Raw genomic sequence first — 19,357 nt, 5'->3', positions numbered from 1 at the left:
GTTGTGACATCCCCCATATGGTTTCTAATGCGTGTTATTTGTTTCTTCTTCTTCTTTTCTTTTGTTAGACTTGCCAATGGTCTGTCAATTTTGCTAATCCTTTCAAAGAACCAGCTTCTTGTCCTGTTTATTCTTTCTATAGTTTTTCTGTTTTCTTTCTTACTTATTTCTGCTTTAGTCTTTATTAGTTCTTTTCTTTTGGTGGTTGTTTCTAATTGTTATAGATGCTGTGTTAATATGTTATGTTTGGTTCTTTCTTCTTTTGAGGTGTGTGCGTTTTTTGCAATAGATTGTCCTCAGCACTGCTTTTGCTGTGTCCCAAAGATTTTGGTATGTTGTGTTTTCATTCTCATTTATTTCTAGGAACTTTGTGAATTCACATTTAATTTTTTTTTAAGCAGTCGCTTTTCAGCAGGGTGTTATTCAGTTTCCATGTATTTGACTTGATTTCCTTGGTCTTCCTATTGTTGTTTTCTAATTTTATAGCATTGTGGTCTGTGAAAATGATTTGTAGTATTTTGATATTTGTACATTTATGGACATTTGTTTTGTGGCCTAAGACATGGTCTATTCTGGAGAATGTTCCATGTGCCCTGGAAAAGAATATGTATTGTTCTGTTTTTAGGTTGAATGCTCTGTACACATCTGTGAGTTCCAATTAGCTAATTGTGTTGTTTAGTTCTTCTGTGTCTTTGTCAAGTTTCTTTCTGGCTGTTTTTTCCATTTTTGAAAGCAGTGTATTAAAATCACCCACTATTATTGTAGATTTGTCTATTTCTTTCTTCAAATCTATGAGAGTTTGCTTTATATATGTTGGAGCTCTTTCATTGGAAGCATAGATATTTATTATGGGTATGTCATCTTGTTCAATTGTCCCTTTAATCATAAGATAATGTCCATCTTTATCTATTATGCTGGTTTTTGCCTTAAAGTTTGTTTTATCAGAGATTAGTACTGCCACTCCGGTTCATTTTTTATTGCAATTAGCTTGGCGTATTTTTTTCCATCCTTTGACTTTTAATCTGCTTTGTGTCTGTGTGTGAGCTATGTATCTTGCAGACAGCATATTGAAGGATCTTCTTTTCTTATCCATTCTGACACCTTCCGTCTCTTAACAGGTGCATTTAATCCATTTACATTCAGTATAATTTTCTGGATTAATACATTCAGGATTAATTACTACCATTATGGTTTTGTTGTTGTTGTTGTGTTGTTGCTTTCTTTGTTCTGTGTGTCTTCCTTTGCTGAGTTCATGCTTTTTGTGTTCTTTCTTGTGAGTTTCCTCATAGTTTTAATGTTTGTATGTTCTTCTTGGATTTTCTTTTTCTTGGTATGTTGTGAAGTGTTAATTTTTTTTGAAGTTACCTTATAGTCCATTAATTTTTCCCTCCATTTATCTATTTCATCCTGTAATCTAACTGAACTTCTCACCATCTGGATCTCTGTTCCTATGTGTTTACCTTCTTTTACATTGTAAATGTTTTGATCACAGACTGACCTCCCAGATTCTCTTTGTTCTTATAGTTTTGTTCTGGTCTCGACTCTTCTGTCGATTTAGTTTTGTGAGGTGCTGCTATGTATGTCAATCTCTGGTTGTTGTCTGTTCTTGTTGATTTTCAGTCCACAGAACTCCCTTTAGGATGTTTTGTAGCACAGGGTTGGCTTTGGCAAAATCCCTTAGCTTATGTTTATCCTGGAATGTTTTGATTACACCATCGTATGTGATTGATAACTTTGTTGGATAAAGGATTCTTGGTTGGCAGTTTTTTTCTTTCAGGGTTTTATATATGTCTTCCCATTGTCTTCTTGCTTGCATTGTTTTTGCTGAGAGATCTGAGGTTAATCTGAATGCTTGCCTTTGTATGTAACACTTCTGTTTTCCCTAGCTGCTTTCAGGAGTGTCTCCTTATCTTTGATTTTGGAGAGCTTGATTATGATACGTTTTGGTGATTTTTGTTTGGGCTCTATCCTTCCTGGGGTTCGTTAAGATACTGGAATGTTTATGTTTTCACTTTTCAGGGTGTTAGAGAAATTTGCTTCCAGTAGTTCTTCACGTATTTCCTCTGTGGACTTGTGTGATTCTTCTTGTTCTGTCTGGAATGCCAGTAATTCTTAAGTCATTCTTCTTCATGTGGTCCACCATGAATCTTAGACCTTCTTCAGATTTTTTTTTATCCTTTTTTCTGTTTGCTCTTCTATCTTAATGGCATTGAGAGATTTGCCTTCTAGCTCATTGGTTCTATCTTCCATCTCTTCTATTCTACTCCTTTGCCCTTTCAGAGTGTTGTCTATTTCTGATATTCTATTATTGATCGTTTGGATGTCTTTCTGTAGGTTTTGAATTGTTTCCAATGCTGTATCTATATTAATTGATTGTTCCTGTAATGCTTTCCTGACTTCTTCCTTATTTTTCTGAACTCCATTGTAAAGTGTTTTGAAACATTTTATAATCATTTTTCTGAATTCCTTCTCAGGTATTTCCAAGGCCTGCCCTCCCTCCAGAATGGAGTCCAGGTCTACCTCTAGGTCATTTGTCTTAGACATTTTATCTTGTTTCTGGACTGATATGCTAATAGGGTCATCTGTTTTTGCTTCTTGTACATGTTTAGTGTCTATCTGTGGCCTTGATACTTAATTGATTGTATGTTTTGGTATTTTTTATGCTTTCTGATTGCTTCCAAGTAGATATGATCAGGATGTGGTCTTCCCTTTTCACTCTTCTCATTGCTTAACACAGAGTAACTTTCACAGGTTTTGTCTGCCTCCCTGGTATATGGCAGTTAGTATTGGTTCTTGCCTGGATTTTGGTGTTTTATAGCGTTTGGTTGTAGCTTGACTATATCGCAGCAGTTGCTGTGTCTTTTTGGGTAATTTAGGGAGAGAAAGAGTCCTCCAAAAGTGGAAGGAGGAGCATAAAACAGCAAAACAGTAAAAGCAAAAATAAATAAATAAATAAATAAGCCCAAAAAGAAAGAGAGAGAGAGAAAAAAAAAAGAAAACACCAAATAAACACCAAAAAAACAAAACAAAACAAAAAAACCACATACACAAAAAAACTAGACTGAATACTGTAGTCTATAATTATAGAAAAGGGAAAGGAGAAAAAAAATCTGTAGCCTAAAATGAGTTTGACTTTAATGTCCTCATTCAGCTTCTTGCCTTCATATTTGCTTGAGAGCTTTCAAGATGCCACTGTTGGTTGTTATGATGTACCTCAGGATTTCTTGTAATTTTTGGCCTGTTTTGTTTTTAAACTCTTTTTCTCTCTCCACTTCCATTTTCTGTATTGAAAAGAAAAACAGTTCAGGGCTGGCTCTTGGGCTGAGAGTATCTGTGTGCATGCATGGCAGAAGAACACACCAGTGGTGTGGATGAAGGGTGTCCATGTGCTCAGGAACCCCCTCTCGTCACCAAAATGGAGGTGCACAAGCAGTGGGCGGAGGGGGAGGGCAATGACCAGATACAAAAAAAAAAATTAGAACAAAACAAAACGGCAAAGTGTATTATCCACTTTTGCACCGAGGTTCCTGTGGCATTTTTCCATGATGTGTCTGCTCCCCCACTTGGTCTTCCCGTTTGGTGTGGCCCAAGTTGTCAGCTTAGAACCACTAAACCTAGCAGATTCAAAAGCACATGATTTCTTACTTTTGCTTCAAGTTCCACTAGCTATAAGCCTTCAAACTTTAAAAATATTCCTACCTATGTGGTTCTGAGTTTGGGGCTCTGCCCTGAATCTGCTTTACCTGGTATTCTGTGGTCTTGTTGATGGCGAACTTCACTACATCTCCATCCTAGCTGCCATCAAGCCCTGCCTCCTTTTCTGAAAATTTTATATACACAGTTAAGTGGCATTATTTTTATTCTTTGAATTCTTCAAACCCATTCTTTCAATCTTTTTCCAAATTATTTCAACACCATTAGCATAATCTCAGTGATCCCTAAGTTTCTCATCTAACCTTTCAAGATGCCATTTCAAATGGATCCTATACAGATAATACTTTGAAAGAGTACAATGATCAAAGTACACATACTTTGCTAATTAAGCTAAACTATTATTTGCTTCAAAGCAGACTTAAGGGGATAGTTTTGCTTTGAAGTTTGAGGTTTAAAGATTATCTCAGGGCAATAGTTCTGGCTGTTTATCCAGACTCAGTGACTCTAGTTATGGATTCTATTAAGAATTTGAAATTATATGCTGTTGTTTTTCCCTTTTTGATCATAATTCTTTGATAGTGTCTTAAATCAAAATGTTCAGTAATGGTAGCCAGACATCATCCTGTTCTTCTGATATGACAGGAGGCAGTTGTTCATGAAGGCAACCAGATGCTCTTTCCATTTTCTCTTTCAGTTCCTGTCTTTCCTTCTTCCTCTTCTACTCCAGGTGAGTGAAGACCTATCACTGTATGTTGGGTGGTTGTTTGCAAGCTTTTAAGACTCCATGCATTACACAACAAACTAAGCCTTCTCCTCTCTTATAAAGATATCACTCATTCAGATTAAAGTTCACCGTACTCCATTATAAGGAGCTCTGGTAGCTTAGTGGGTTACAAGTTGAACTGCTAACTGCAAGGTCAGCAGGTAAACTTTTCCAGCCACTCTACAGGACAAAGATAAGGATTTCTGCTCCCATAAAGATTTATAGCCTCATAAACCTATACGGGGTCACTATGAGTCTGAGTCTACTCCACAGCATATAACCACCACCATCACCTACACCATTATGAGTTCACGCTAACTAATTATATCTGTAAAGAGCCTACTTCCAAATAAGGTCACATTTACAGGTGCTGGGAGGTAGGACTTCAACATGATCTTGTTTGGGACACAATTAATTTCCCAATACATATTATTCATTTGTGTCTTATCATTATTCTTTTTAATGACTCAGTCATGATTTTTCTTTTTTTTTTTTTTTTCATGACATTATCCAGCAGGCTTGCCCAGGCTTATTTTCAGGGTGGGTGGGCAGGGTCTTAAGTGTGAGAACAGAAGTACATAAGAACCTCCTGAGGCTCAGGCTCAGACTGGCCCAACACCTTTTCTACTCTTTCCACTGTCCAAAGCAAGTCACAAGGGCAGACCAGACTTAGGGAATGGAAAAACAGTTGCTGTTGCTTGATGGGAAGAGCTGTGAAGTCACATGGCAAAATACATAGATATAGGGAGGGAAGAAGAAAGTAGGAAAATGTTTGCAATCAGTCTACTGCAAGGATATTTCTTTTAGGTTATTAAAGTACAGCATCTGAGAGCCAGGACTCAACAAGACTGCCTTGTTTTTTTGGGTCTAACAAGTTTTCCACCTTTGACAGGGTGCAGTCTGACCACTTTTCTATTGCTTGTTTTAGTAAAAATGATTTGTGTTTTCTTTTTCTGACAGGCTCAGGCTTTTTTAGGTTTTGCTGTACTAAAAAAAAAAAAAAAAGAAAAAAGTTTTTAGACATATTTTAACCTAAGCATTGTACACCAAAGAATAGGACTGAATACTCAGATTTACTACAAGATGCTGAGAACAAGTGACTAAAAAATAAGAAATCAAGAGAATGCATAATTCTGACTTATGTAGTAAACCCAAAGATCTCTCTGGAACAAAGTGCACATCACATGGAAACTTCTGAAAACAGGCAATGATGAAAGTTCCTTTATTGTACTTAAATAACTTTTGCTTTATACAAGTAACAGTTGATCGTTTTGAAATAAACACAAACTGCTTCTTCGGAGGCACTTTAGAAGTAATCTAATGTGAGGAAGGAGGCCTGGGAGCATAGTAGGCTATGAGTTGGGCTGCTAACTGACTTAAAGGTCAGTAGTTTGAATCTGACAACCACTCCAGAGGAGAAAGATGAGGCTTTCTGCTCCTATAAAGACTTACAGCCTCAGAAACTCTATGCAGGTTCGCTATGATTCAGAACTGACTCCATGACACACCACCACCGCCACGACCAGTGTGAGCAGGTAGTCCTTTGGAACTTATGGTCGTCCCTGCTCCTTCCCTTGTTAGCAGTATTAGGCTTTGGAGCAAACCACTGCCCCCATCCTTCAAAACCTGATGATTGTTAGGTAGAGGAAATACGTTTTCTGAGGTGGGTCAGTATCTGACACGCCCCCTTCGTTGATAGTCTGGCAGCCACGTTTGCATTGCTTCCTATATAGGTGTCACGTAAGCTTTCTGATATAAAAATGGTTGGGGAAGGGACATTTGGAGTCCCCCAGTTAACAATACCAGGTAGAAGCATGCATAGCAGAATTCTCTGTCTTCATTAGGGCAGTTTCCAGAAGAAAGAGGGGGACTGGCGATGTGAAACTATCCCTTTTAAGTCCCCCAATTATGGTGCCATCAATTTGGTTATGAGTCCTGTTGATCCTGTATAGGGTTTTCCAGTAGCGACTGGTAGGTTTGAACTGCCGACTTTGCAGTTAGCAGTCTAGTGCTTATCCAGGACTCCCAGCTACTGTGCTAGGTGATCATTTTTCAGCTCACCTAAGCTTGCCTAGCCAGGAAGAATTGACTTGATAAGCTACTTGCTGACCTCAACCTTTCAAGTATGGTGTATGGCAGGGCATGTGTACAAGTTTTCCATCTCTGCCCAGACAGCTTTTGAGTGAGAAGATACAGCTTTCCTGTTGTGTGCAGTCTGCTTCTTGTTTGACATAGTAAAAGCTACTTTCCATCTGATAACACCCTGAGAGTTCTTTGTGTGTTTAGTATGATGGGAAAGAAGTGTTCATGAAGAAGTCACTGTTAGCAATTAGTTTAGTACCTTTTTTCTAATGACCACTGGCTCTTTAGGAATCTCAGGCAACCAGTCAGTTCATCCCAATGTCTAGCAGTTTTCAAACTTGCTATATTTCTGGGAGCCCTGAGGTTTCCACAGAGGTGCCCAGAGCCTTCTCTGCTTGAGAGGAGAAGAAAATGGGCTGAAGGAGAGGGGACTGGCAGGAGAAATCCTTGGGAAAATGTTGCACAGACCTTCAGGCCCTGCGCATTCCAATTCAGCCAAAGCAGTACAATCTCTTCCTTTTTGCATATTTGGCTTTGACATATAATTTTATTTCAGATAGAAGTTTCCACAGATTTAAAAATGGTTGGAAAACTGTTGATGAAATCCAAACCCCTCATTGTACTTTTAAGAAATGTAGACTTTGCTTTTTTTCAACCAACAATACAACTTTGAGATCTTTCCACATCAGTATTACACATTAACATCTGCTTGTTATTCCACCATATGGAATTGCTACGGTTTATTTAACCAGTTACCCAGTGATGCTGTTAAGTGTCACGAAGTCGGTTCCAACTCATAGTGATCCTATATATGGTTTCTGAGGAGCAACTGGTGGGTTTGAACTGTGACCTGTGGTTCTCAGTCCAGTGCTTCTCCTACAGTGCCATACAAGGATTCTTATCTAGTGACAGGGGATGCGATTTTTCAATCCCTTGTCCTTGTAACTATCTTACTGCCGTCTACCTTTCTGGACTGTGAGTGACTTTGGATGGTAGGGATTGTATTTCTTTCATTGTGATCTCTTCAGAACTCTGCAACCAACTTAAATGTTGTTACTATAGTGCTTAATTGTACTCCAACCTTAATTTTATTGCAACTGTTGTTATATGCCCTTGAGTGGATTCCAACTAAGCAATCCTATAGGACAGAGTAGAACTGCCCTATAGGATTTCCAAGACTGTGCTTGTCATATGTATGGGAGCTGATTGCAAAGTCTTTTCTCCCATGGTACAGTTGGTGGGTTCAACCTGCTTACTTTTGGTTAATAACCTATTGCCTAACCATTGGAACACCAGGTCTCCTTAACCTTAATATTATCACTGTCAGATTTCCCAATAAACAAGGTAAGCATCAGTTTACATGTGCTTACTAATATGTAGTGAACAATTTCACATTTTCACCACCTCAAAGATATTGCTTCTAGGCATGGCTGGCATCTGTTTCTCTCCCAACCCCATAGCATCTACATACTTTCCTTCAGAAGCTAAGTCTCTTTTCCAATTTGCAATCCCTGACAGGATCTGAGTACTTAGTAAGCAAGGTAAGCCTGGGCTTATTTGTGTTTATTTATTAATCTACAATTAACATTTTCACATGTGTTTTTGTTGTTGTTGTTATTGTTTTTTTACCAAATCAAAGATGTGGTGAAACTCATGTGAAATTATTTATTACAGGTTAGTAAGTAAACCTAAGTGAATCCAGGCTTACCTTGCTTACTGGGTAATCTGCCCCTGCTATTAAATGAAGGAGTGATCAAATAGAAGCAGTGGTCCAGTGAATTCTGGTCCTGATTCCACTATAATGACCTCTCTTAACTTGGTCAAAGGAGCCCTGGTAGTGTGTGATTAAGTGCTCAGCTGCTTATTGGAAGGTTGTCAGTTAAAACCCACCAGCCACTGTGCAGAAGAAAGATGTGGCAGTCTGCTGTCATTAATACCGAGCCTTGGAAACTCTATGGAGTAGTTCTACTCTGCCCTGTGGGGTCACTCTGTGTCAGAATCAACTTGATGCCAACTGAGGAATTTGGGCAAATTCCATCTCTTTCCTTATGAAAATGAGTAGATAAAAAGGGAGTGCATGATATCTACTCATGGCTGGTGGAGAGTCTAACTCTGACATCTCACGACTCCTGATGTTAGAATGACCCTGGATCTAATCACCTTTTTAGCCTTAAGGCAAGAAACAGAGATGGTCTCTTTCTCCTGCTGCTGAAAGAGCCTCCTCTCATCTGGACCACTGCTGAGAGTTCAGCCCACTCAAAACTCCACCATTTCTGCCTGGGAATGGAGACATTCATGGCCCAGGATCCTATACAGTGCTGCAAGTGGGATGGGAATCCTGTGAGGAGTGTTTGCCCTGACTATAGTTACTGCCACAGCATTTCCACACAGTCATTGCAATTTGCATAAAATGTCCTCATAATGCATGGCATTGTGCCTTTTCAGCACAGAAAAAGATGCATTAACAAAGAACTTCACAATGATGGGAAAATGGATGTTAACATTTCGGGCTGATTGATAATCTCTGATGTTACCCTTGGGAAGCGCCAGCTTTCAGAATGATTTATTTGTCAGGGTTTGGGTTTTTTGCTCTTATAATAGGTTATCTGGCTACTGCAGCAATGAGCAAAGGAGGAAGGCTTCAGGGCTGGAAGCAAAATGAGGAGAGTTTTGTTTTCTGGAGCTTTTTTTCCTCCTGATTTCTGAGATGAAAATTTTATTTACTCACAAAGCAAGTGGAAAAGGGACAAAGAATCAATAGACTTTTTTGCTTTGTTTTGTTTCCTTATGATGCCCTTTTTTTGTACATATGTAATGCCAAACTCTGAAATTGAATGTTTGACCATTTGGAATGAAGCTGGGTGAGATTTGTCTGGCTTTTCCTACAATATCTTTGGTCTTATATTCCTTGAGTGTACAGAAATCTGGTAGATACTTTATTAGACAATTCTGGAGATGAGATCTTGCCAAAGGCCAGCACACAGTACATTTTGTAACACACATCAGATGTTGCACATAAGAAATACTAAGTGGTCAGAACCCTTGGGCTCCTTTCTGAGAGAGAACACAGGAGACTATATTACTTATCTGCTTTTGTTTGACCCTTGCATTTAGAAAATCATATAATCTTGGTTAAGGCTCTGTGTGTGTCTATATAATGTACGTACAGAGAATAGCTTTCTTTTCTCTTGCTCTGTTGTTTTAAGATACATATTCTCATTGTTCTGTGATAAATATCATACTTAATATCTGAAAATTTCAACCCAGAGTTTGAATCAATATTTTTTTTAGCAATAGTGCTATATTGTGGCCTTTGCAAAGATACTGTGGTTTTGTGGGGTCCTAGCTCTGGTAGCATATAGGTTATGAATTGGGTTGCTAACCTCAAAGTCAGCAGTTTAAAACTTCCAGTTGTTATATGGGAGAAAGATGAGACTTTCTGCTCCTTTAAAGATTTACAGCCTTGGAAACCCTATACAGAGTTGCTATGAGTCTGAACCAACTCCACGGCACCCAACCACCACCACTAGTTGTGTAGATGAGATTAAGTGACTGCTCAACAGATATGTATTTATGGCTAGCATTGAAATATTTGCTTTATGGGATAGCATATGTTTTCTTCTCATTGAATTCACAATACAAGGGAAAATGAAAAAGGAACACTGTAAGAGAGATTGTTATTGCTGTTAAGTGCCATTGCTATGAGTTGGCATCTTCATGTACACAACTAGTGTTGTTATAGATTTTTTGGCACAGAAAATAAAATAAGAATCTTTTTTGTGAGAAATGCAATTAGAGGGTTTTTTAACCCTTTCATGACCGAATTATTTTCTGCTTTGAATTATTCTGGTAGTGGTTATGTGCCATGGAGTCTGTTCCAACTCATAGCGACCCTGTTTTGTATAGGATTTCCAAGGAATGGTTGGTGAGTTTGAACTTCTGAACTTGTGGTTCAAACCGACCTGTGGTCCAGTGTTTATACTACAGTGCCACACCAGGATTCCACAAGAGAGATAGTGGACCTTTTAAAAAATTAAATAACATGAAGGTAGAAAAAGAGATGTATACTAAGGGCATTATCTTAGATAACCTGGGTCAAGGGCAGTCAAAGCTTTATGGTTATGTCAAATGAGTGTCCTTATAACTTTGACCTTAAAATGTGATATAACGTGGTAGAAAGCTCAGAGATTGGACTTCAGTAGCTCCACTGACAATACACATGACCTTGAGCTTGCCACACACATTAAAGGCTTTCTCGCCAGTAGGACAGAAAAATGACCTCCACTAGAGGGACAGAGTATCTAATTAATTAAAATTCTTCAGGGAGCCTTGTACATTCCTCGGAGATCAGATGCTGCAGCATCCTTTCTGATTTACCATGAATCTGTATTTGGGGACAAGACTTAGGCACAGAAAATAAAATTAGAATCTTTCTTGCAAGTACTGTAATTGCAGTTTTTTTTTAACCTTTTTATGACCAAATTATTTTCTTCTTTGGATTTTTTGTTGATACCATGTATTTTCAGTAATGGAAGGCATGCTGAAATCAGTGAAAATTTATTTTTGTTGAGGTAGTACGGATTTTGTTACAGTTAGGTGGGACACATATGTCCCAATTCTGGTGGGAGGATTGGCAGGGTGAGGCCCATGTCTTCAGATTCATACAGTTATACAGGTCCCCAGCAGTTGGTAGCATGTACGACAACTGAGAGGCTGAAAATGCTGATGGATGATGATACAGGACACAAAAGAGTTATAGTGACAGTGGCTGTCAAGATTCTTACCAACAGATTAGAAAATCAATGGCAAAGCATGCTTTCAACAGCAGGCAGTTGTGAGAGCTTTCTCTTATTGACAGCCAAGGAGAAACATGCTATACAAATGGTTTACCTAATATTGGTTTATATATTTCTTTATAGACTGACAACACAACACTCTAACCTCCGTCTGCCTTCCCTCTGCCAACTCTCTGCAGAGGTGATTACATTTAATTTTTATTCATTATCCTTCTCCCTTGAAAGAGAGTTCAAATGCATCACTTTGAGGTCTAAAAAAAGACTCACTACTCAGGAGTAGATAAATGAAAATGAAGTAAAATATGGTTCATAAAATTGTTCATCTCTAATGAATAGTAATGAATAAGGCTGTCTGCTGAATTAGAAATATGTTGTTGTTAGGTACCATTGAGTCGGTACTGACTCATAGCAACCTTATGCACAACAGAACAAAACACTGCCTGGTTCTGGGCCAACCTCACAATTGTTGCCATGCTTGAGCCCATTGATGCTACCACTTTGCCAGTCCGTCTCGCTGAGGGTCTTCCTCTTTTTCTCTGACCCTCCACCTTACCAAACATGATATCCTTCTCCAGCAACTGGTCCCTCCTGACGACATGTCCGAAGTATGAGAGACGAAGTCTGACCATCCTGGCCTCCAAGGAGCACTCTGGCTGCACTTCTTTCAACACAGATTTGTTGGTTTTTTTGGCAGCCCATGGCACTTTCAATATTTCAATTAGAAATATACCTGCTATTAAAGTTTCTCTGTGTACACTTCTACAATTAAGTTAAAAGGAGGGATCGGTCACCTTTGTTTTATTTTATTATTATTATTTTCTTTTTGGTATGACAACACACTATTATTAGGTTTTCTGAGTTAAAAGGTAAAATGGAGAATGAAAAATCCTCCTGAAAATTTTGAAAAAGTATTTTCTAGTCTCTCAGTTTTCCTATGATTCATTGGAGTTTTTAGGTTGAAGCCTATGAAATGGCTATTTTTGTAGGACAAAAACTACTGAGTGTCAGCAATTTATGAAGTCTGAAGCTACTAAACCAGCCCAAAGCCTTATGACTGCTTGTGTAATATATGTAAAATGGGGCTCTGAAAGGACCTATAACCTTCCAACTGGATAAAACCTCCTGTACCATCATAAAATAAAAGAATATCAACAAAACAAAAGAATTACCCCAAATCAAAAGTTACTGTCAACTCAGTTACAATACATGGAGACCTCATGTTTTTCAAAACTATTTGTACTCCTTAGGATCTTCAGTGACTGAGACCTTTTGGAAACAGATGACCAGTTTTCTCTTTTGAGGTATCTCTGGGTGGAATTGAACTGCCAACCTTTCAGTTAATAGCTGAGCATTAAACTGTGCCACTCAGGGACTCCAAATAAAATAATTTTTTGATAATAAGTAAAAGATACAAAAATAAATAATGATGATATTCCTGAAACAAACAATGTAGATTTCAAATTGAAATGAAGTTTAAGTGACTAACAGTAGAGTCTTTCCTTGGATCAAAAGGAAGGGAGTAAGCAACAGGACCCCAGGTGGTTAAGAAGGGAGGTGGGTAGAGTCATAATTATTGTTATTAAGTGCCATTGAGTCAGTTCTGACCCATAGCGACCCTGTATAGGGTTTCTGAGGAACAACTGGTGAACTTGAACCACCAACCTTGAAGTTCAAATCAATCTTGCAGCCCAGTGCATTAACCCACAGCACCACACCAGGACTCTATAACCAATGTATAGATGACTGATTTCAATAGTCATAGAGGGACAGGTAAAGAGAGGGCCTGGCTATCAGAAAGTCATTATTTGCTAACCCTATGCTACTTGCCTTATGGAAAGATAGTCTTTCCTAGTTATATTCATACGTAGATATGAGGAGGATTGACGCAATTGACTGCAACAATGGGCCCAATCATAGCAATGATTGTGAAGATGGCACATGTGATAGTTAAGGTTTTGTATCAACTTGGCTGGGCCATGATACTCAATTGTTTGGCAATTGAGATCTAGTTATCCCCAAAATGAGATCTAATATAATGTAATTAACTCTATGATGAGATCTGCTATAGAGTAGTCAATTAATTGAAAGGATCTTTCCTTGGGGGAGTAATCTGCTTCCAATATATTAGACACTCAGGCAGAGCTTTGCTGGGTTTGGATTTACATCTGGCTCTGACCTCCAGTTCTTAGATTAAAGCCAGTGTCCTGCTGTATTTACTGCCTATTTGCCTGCTTGTCAGACTGCCTGCCTGCCTGCCATACTGACCTGCTGATCTTGGTTCGTTTGACCAGGATTTGGCACTCTCTTACTTCTACAGCTTTGTGAGATATTTCTTTGATATAAACTTCTCTTTATATATGCATAGATAAGTTTCACTTCTTTAGAGAATCCAGCCTAAGACATTTGGTACTGAGGGTGGTTCTAGAGAAACAAAATCATAAGGATGGGGTTTCTAAGTTGGTTCTCAATCCTGTCTAGTTTTATTGGCACTCATAACTATGCTTCTATTAGTAAAGAGGTCACTGCTAATCCATGGCATGAGGTGGTGATGTTTATATGCAAAAGGAAATTTTGTCCAGATGAGAAGTGTAGGGTGTTTGGTTGGTTGGTCCTACTGACAATAGACCAAGTGGTAAAGGAAAGAGATCAGCTCAGGGCTTTGAAACTAATGCATAAAACTTCAAAGTTTTTACTCTGTCCTAAGAGAGAGCCTTATTTCCTATAGCAGTAGAGTGTTATCATAAGAGTGGCTGAATTACAACATTAACTGAAATCCCAATCTTGATGGCTTTCTGATGCTAAAGTGAAGACATTGATTTGGAAGAAATGGGACTCTAAAATTGTGATTGGAGCATATGGGCAGATAATCAGGAAATTGGGGCTACTAATGCCCTAAATTCTGTCAAATCACTCTTGCTAGCATCAACCCTCCCACCTGAAGGTTATTCCATCTTTGTCTACTGTTCCTTATTAGTAAAGCAACTATCCACTCTGTCCATATTCAATGAGATGAGCTCAACTGTGCCTATTAGGATGATCCCTAAGCATTGTTGGGGGCATCACCTAAGGTACATGTCTTGCAAGACCTTGCTAAGTGTTCCCAGGAAATATCTCTACCAATTATTGCTTCTAGACCTGTAACAAGACTTAAGTCCCAGTGAGCCCAAAAGGTGAGCTACAATTATGATCCAGGAAGAAATACACTACACTCCAAAGGAACTACTTAAATTTTCTAATAATGTGATAACAAACCTAGAGAATGTATGTGTGGGGATAGCTATTAAGGTGTGGGATAATGGTGCAAGAAACAAAAGGCTAGATCAGTCTGAAGTTATGGATATGGTTCCACTAAGCATAGATTTTTCATTCTATGTTTTAATTTGAGGGATTGGTTCATTGAAGCATGGGTTGCATGATGGGCTACAATACATTAAGTGAAAGTACCAGACCTGCGTTGGTATTCTGTAGAGAAAAGAATCCAAAGGCTTCAAAAAATTGGCATGTTACAATGGATTTATCAGGAAAACATTTGTGAAAGGAGCCCCAAACTCCTTGGGGACTGCTGTGATTGCTATTTATGTAAGCCAGAATTGACAGTGTGAGCTTCTCGAATTGAATTAAGACACCTAACTACAATGGGGCTGACTGGATCCTGTGGTGATAGAGGCCAAATGACAGTACTTAATTGACAAAGGCAAGGTGGGCATTGTTACCATATGAACAGCAGAATCATCAGAGTAGTCTGACTCACATGGACTTGTGGCATTGACTACTTTGACAGGGTGTCCCTAGGAGTGAAATAGATGGGAAAACTACTAATTATTTACTTGATCTGTACAAGAGGAAGAATTCTAGGTCAAGTGAATGGCAGTCTAGCAGAATAAAGTCATGGTCTGTCAGTCAGTTCCCAGACTTAGCCACAACCCCTTGAATGAAGGGATGGCCAGGTCTCCTGGAGAAAGGGCCCATGCCAGCTGTTAGTCTTTCTCCAAGCCTTCCTTAAAGGGATCTATGATTTTTTTTTTTTTTTTTAATAAGAGTGACTACTCATTTGGGAAAAGAAAATAATCAGACTGTTCAGGGATTACTGGACCCTGTTCTGAATTGGCAATAATAGCAGGAGACTCAAAACATCCCACTCAAAGCACATAGCCTCATGGAAAGTTTCTGATGATCAGTTGACTGAAGAAGAGAAAACTCATGCTTGTTTTACAGATGGTTCTGCACAATATGCAGACACCAATTGAAGTGGACATCAACAGTAATACAGCCCCTTTCTGGGACTTCCCTGAAGGACATTGGTGAAGGGAAATCCTCCCAATGGGCAGAACTTGAAGCAGTGTGCCCAGTTATTCATTTTGCTTGGAAGGAGAAATGGCCAAATTTGCAACTATATACGGATTCATGGGCTGTGGCCAGTGGTTTGGCTGGAAGGTCAGGGAGTTGGGAAGGAACATGTTTAGAAAATTGGTGACAAGGAGGTGTGGGGAAGAAGTATGTGGCTAGACTTCTCTGAATGGGCCCACAAAATGAAGTTATTTGTGTCTTGTGTGAATGCGCACCAAAGGGTTGTCTCTGTAGAGGAGGATTTTAAAGATCAAGTGGACAGGATGTCAGTAATGTAGAAAGTAATAATCCTCTTTCTCCACCCGCTCCTGTCAGTGCCCAATGGGCCAATGAACAAAGTAAGAGCTTCTGATTTTGGTGTTGGCAGAGGCAGAGTCAGGTAGAATGATATGGAAACAAATTCAAATGCTCCAAAAAGGGGTGGAGGAAAATAAGGAAAAACTCAGGAAAGTATTACAAGAGCAATCAAACAAGATCAGTACAGCATTGGAAACAATTCAAAACCTGCAAAAAGAGGTCCAGATGATTAACAATAAAATATCAGAAATATAAAATACACTGAAAGGACAATGGGGCAGAATTGAAGAGATGGGAGCCAGAACCAGCAAGCAGGAAGACAAAGCTCTCAATACTGCTGAGATAGAAGAGCAAGCAGAAAAAAAGGATAAAAAAAAATCTGAAGAGAGTCTTAAGATTCATGCTGGATAACATGAAGAGGAACAATTTAAGAATTCTTGGCATTCTGGAACAGGAAAGAATCAGAGAAGTCCACAGAGGAGATAGTTGATTAGCTTCTGGAAGAAAAATTTCCTAACATCTTGAAGGATGAGAAGGTAAACATTCAAGAATCTAAACATACACCAGGAAGGATAGACCCCAAAAGAAAATCACCAAGGCATAAGAATCTACTCACCAAAATCAAAGACAGGGAGAGAATCCTAAAAGCAGCCAGGGAAAAGAGAAGTGTTACCTACAAAGGCAAGCAAATCAGATGAAGCTCTGACTTTTCAGCAGAAACCATGCAGGCAAGAAGGCAATGGGGAGACATATATAAAACCCTAAAAGAAAAAAACTGCCAAGCAAGAATCGTCTATCCAGCAAAACTGTCAATCAAATATGATGGTGCAATAAAAACGTTCCAGGAGACCCAGAAGTTAAGAAACTTTGTCAAAGTCAATCCAAAACTTCTAAACATCCTAAAGGGAGTTCTTTGGACTGAAAACCAACAAGAACAAACAACAACCATAGATTGATAGATGTGGCAACACCACCTGAAACTCAGATGACAGACAGCAGAGTCCATAACAGAACAAAATTACAAAAGCGAATTCAAAGAAGCTGGGAGGTCAACCAAAGATCAAAATAATAACAGTGTCAAAGAAGGGAAAAATATAGGAACAGAGATCCAGGTGGCGAGGAAGTCAGCTAGATTACAGGATACGATAGACTGTTTTAAATGGAGGGAAAGTTAATAGACTACAGGGTAACCCCAAAGAAAGTTAATACTTCACAATTTACCATGAAAATGAACATCGAAGCAGAACAAGGAAACATGAAAACTAAGAAGCAACCAACAACAAATAGCACAAAAAACACAAACTCATGATCAAAGTGTCAATTGAGCAAGACATCATAAACATAAAAAATATCTATGCTCTTAGTGAAAGAGCACCAAGATATATGAAGCAAATCATACCAGAATTGAAGGAAGACTTATAGAAATCTACAGTTATAGTGGGAGATTTTAATAGGGTACTTTCGGAAAGGAACAGAACAACCAGAAAGAAATTCAACAAAGTTATACAGGAATTAAACAGCACAATCAACCAACTTGACATCATAGATGTGTACAGAGCATTCAACCCAACAACAGCACAATATACATTCTTCTCCAGTGCACATGGAACATTCTCCAGAATTGACCATGTGTTAGGTCACAAAGAAAGCCTCCGTAAATTAACAAACATCAAAATACTACAAAGCATCTTTTCAGATCACAATACTATAAAACTAGAAATCAACAATAAGAAGACCTAGGAAATAAATCGAATACATGGAAACTCAATAACACCCTGCTGAAAAGCGACTACTTAAAAGAAGAAATTAAACGTGAATTCACAAGGTTCTTAGAAACAAAGGAGAACGAAAATACAACATACCAAAATCTTTGGGACAAAGCAAAAGTGGTGCTGATATGACAATTTATTTCAATAAATGCGCACATCCAAAATGATGAAAGAACCAAAATTAACATTAACACAGCATCTCCAACAATTAGGAACAGATCAACAGAGGGAACCCACAGTCACCAAAAGAAAAGAAATAATAACCATCAGAGCAGAAATAAATAAGATGAAAAACAAAAACTATAGAATCAATAGGACAAACAGCTTGTTCTTTAAAAGGATTTAAAAAATTGACAAACCATTGGCAAACCTAACAAATGAAAAGAGGGAGAAGGCACAAATAACTCACATTAAAAACCACATGGGTGATGTCACAATGGAACCAAACAAAATCAAAGGATAATAACAGAGTACTATGAAGAGTTGTAATCCAATAAATTTGAAAACTTAGAAGAGATGGATACATTTTTAGAAAAATGTGACCTACCTAAATTTACACAGAGTGAAGTAGTAAACTTAAACAGACCTATAACAAAAGAAGAAATTGATCAGGTCATCAAAAACTCCCAACCAAAAGAGGTCCAGACCCTGATGTCTTCGTTGGTAAATTCTACCAAACATTCAGGGAAGAGCTGTCAACCAATTCTACTCAAATTATTCCAGAATATAGAAGAGGATGGAAAACTTTCTAATATATTTTATGAAGCAAGCATAACCCTCATACCAATACCAGGGTAAGGACAACACTAAGAGAGCAAATTATAGACCAATATCCCTCATGAACATAGACGCAAAAATTCTCAACAGAATTCTAGCCAGCAGAAGCCAGCAGCACATCAAAAAAATAATCCATCATGACCAAGTGAGTTTCATAAAAGGGATGCAAGGATGGTTCAACATTAGAAAACCAATCAATGTAATCCACCATATAAATGAGACAAAGGAAAAGAATCACATGATCATATCGATTGCTGCGGAAAAGGCATTTGCCAAAATCCAACATCCATTTCTGATAAAAAGTAGGAATAGAAGGGAACAAAGTAGGAATAGAAGGGAAACTCTTCAACATAATCAATAGCGTATATACAAAACCAATAGCCTACATTACTCTGAATGGAGAGAAACTGAAAACCTTCCCTCTGGAACGGGAACCAGACATGGGTGCCCTTTGTCACCACTCCTATTCAATATTGTTTTGGAAGTCTTAGCTAGAGCTATATGGCAAGATAGAGAAATGGCAGGCATCCAAATTGGCACATAGAAAACCCCAAAGACTCAGTAAAGAAGCTAGTAGACATCATTGGAAGATTCAGTAATGAAGAATTTGTGTGGAATCCAGCAGATCCCTTACTATGTCTTTTAGTACAACCGTACCCTGTGATTAAAATCAATGGTAAGACTTCCGATTTGCCAGGGTGGCCAGGCAGTGCAGGTGAGTGGGGGCTCCGGGATCAGGGAGGGGCAACTCGCGAGTTAAACCTCCCAGGTAGGAACCCACAGTCTCACAGCCAGCATGAATCTCAGTGTGCAGAGCCTTAGACCCGCTTCTTTGAGAAATCACTGTGCGAGGAATTACAGGCTTCTTAAAC

This window comes from Chrysochloris asiatica, unplaced genomic scaffold (assembly GCF_000296735.1).
Source record: "Chrysochloris asiatica unplaced genomic scaffold, ChrAsi1.0 scaffold00011, whole genome shotgun sequence".
Classification (NCBI taxonomy): Eukaryota; Metazoa; Chordata; class Mammalia; order Afrosoricida; family Chrysochloridae; genus Chrysochloris; species Chrysochloris asiatica.
This window is presented reverse-complemented; position numbering follows the sequence as displayed.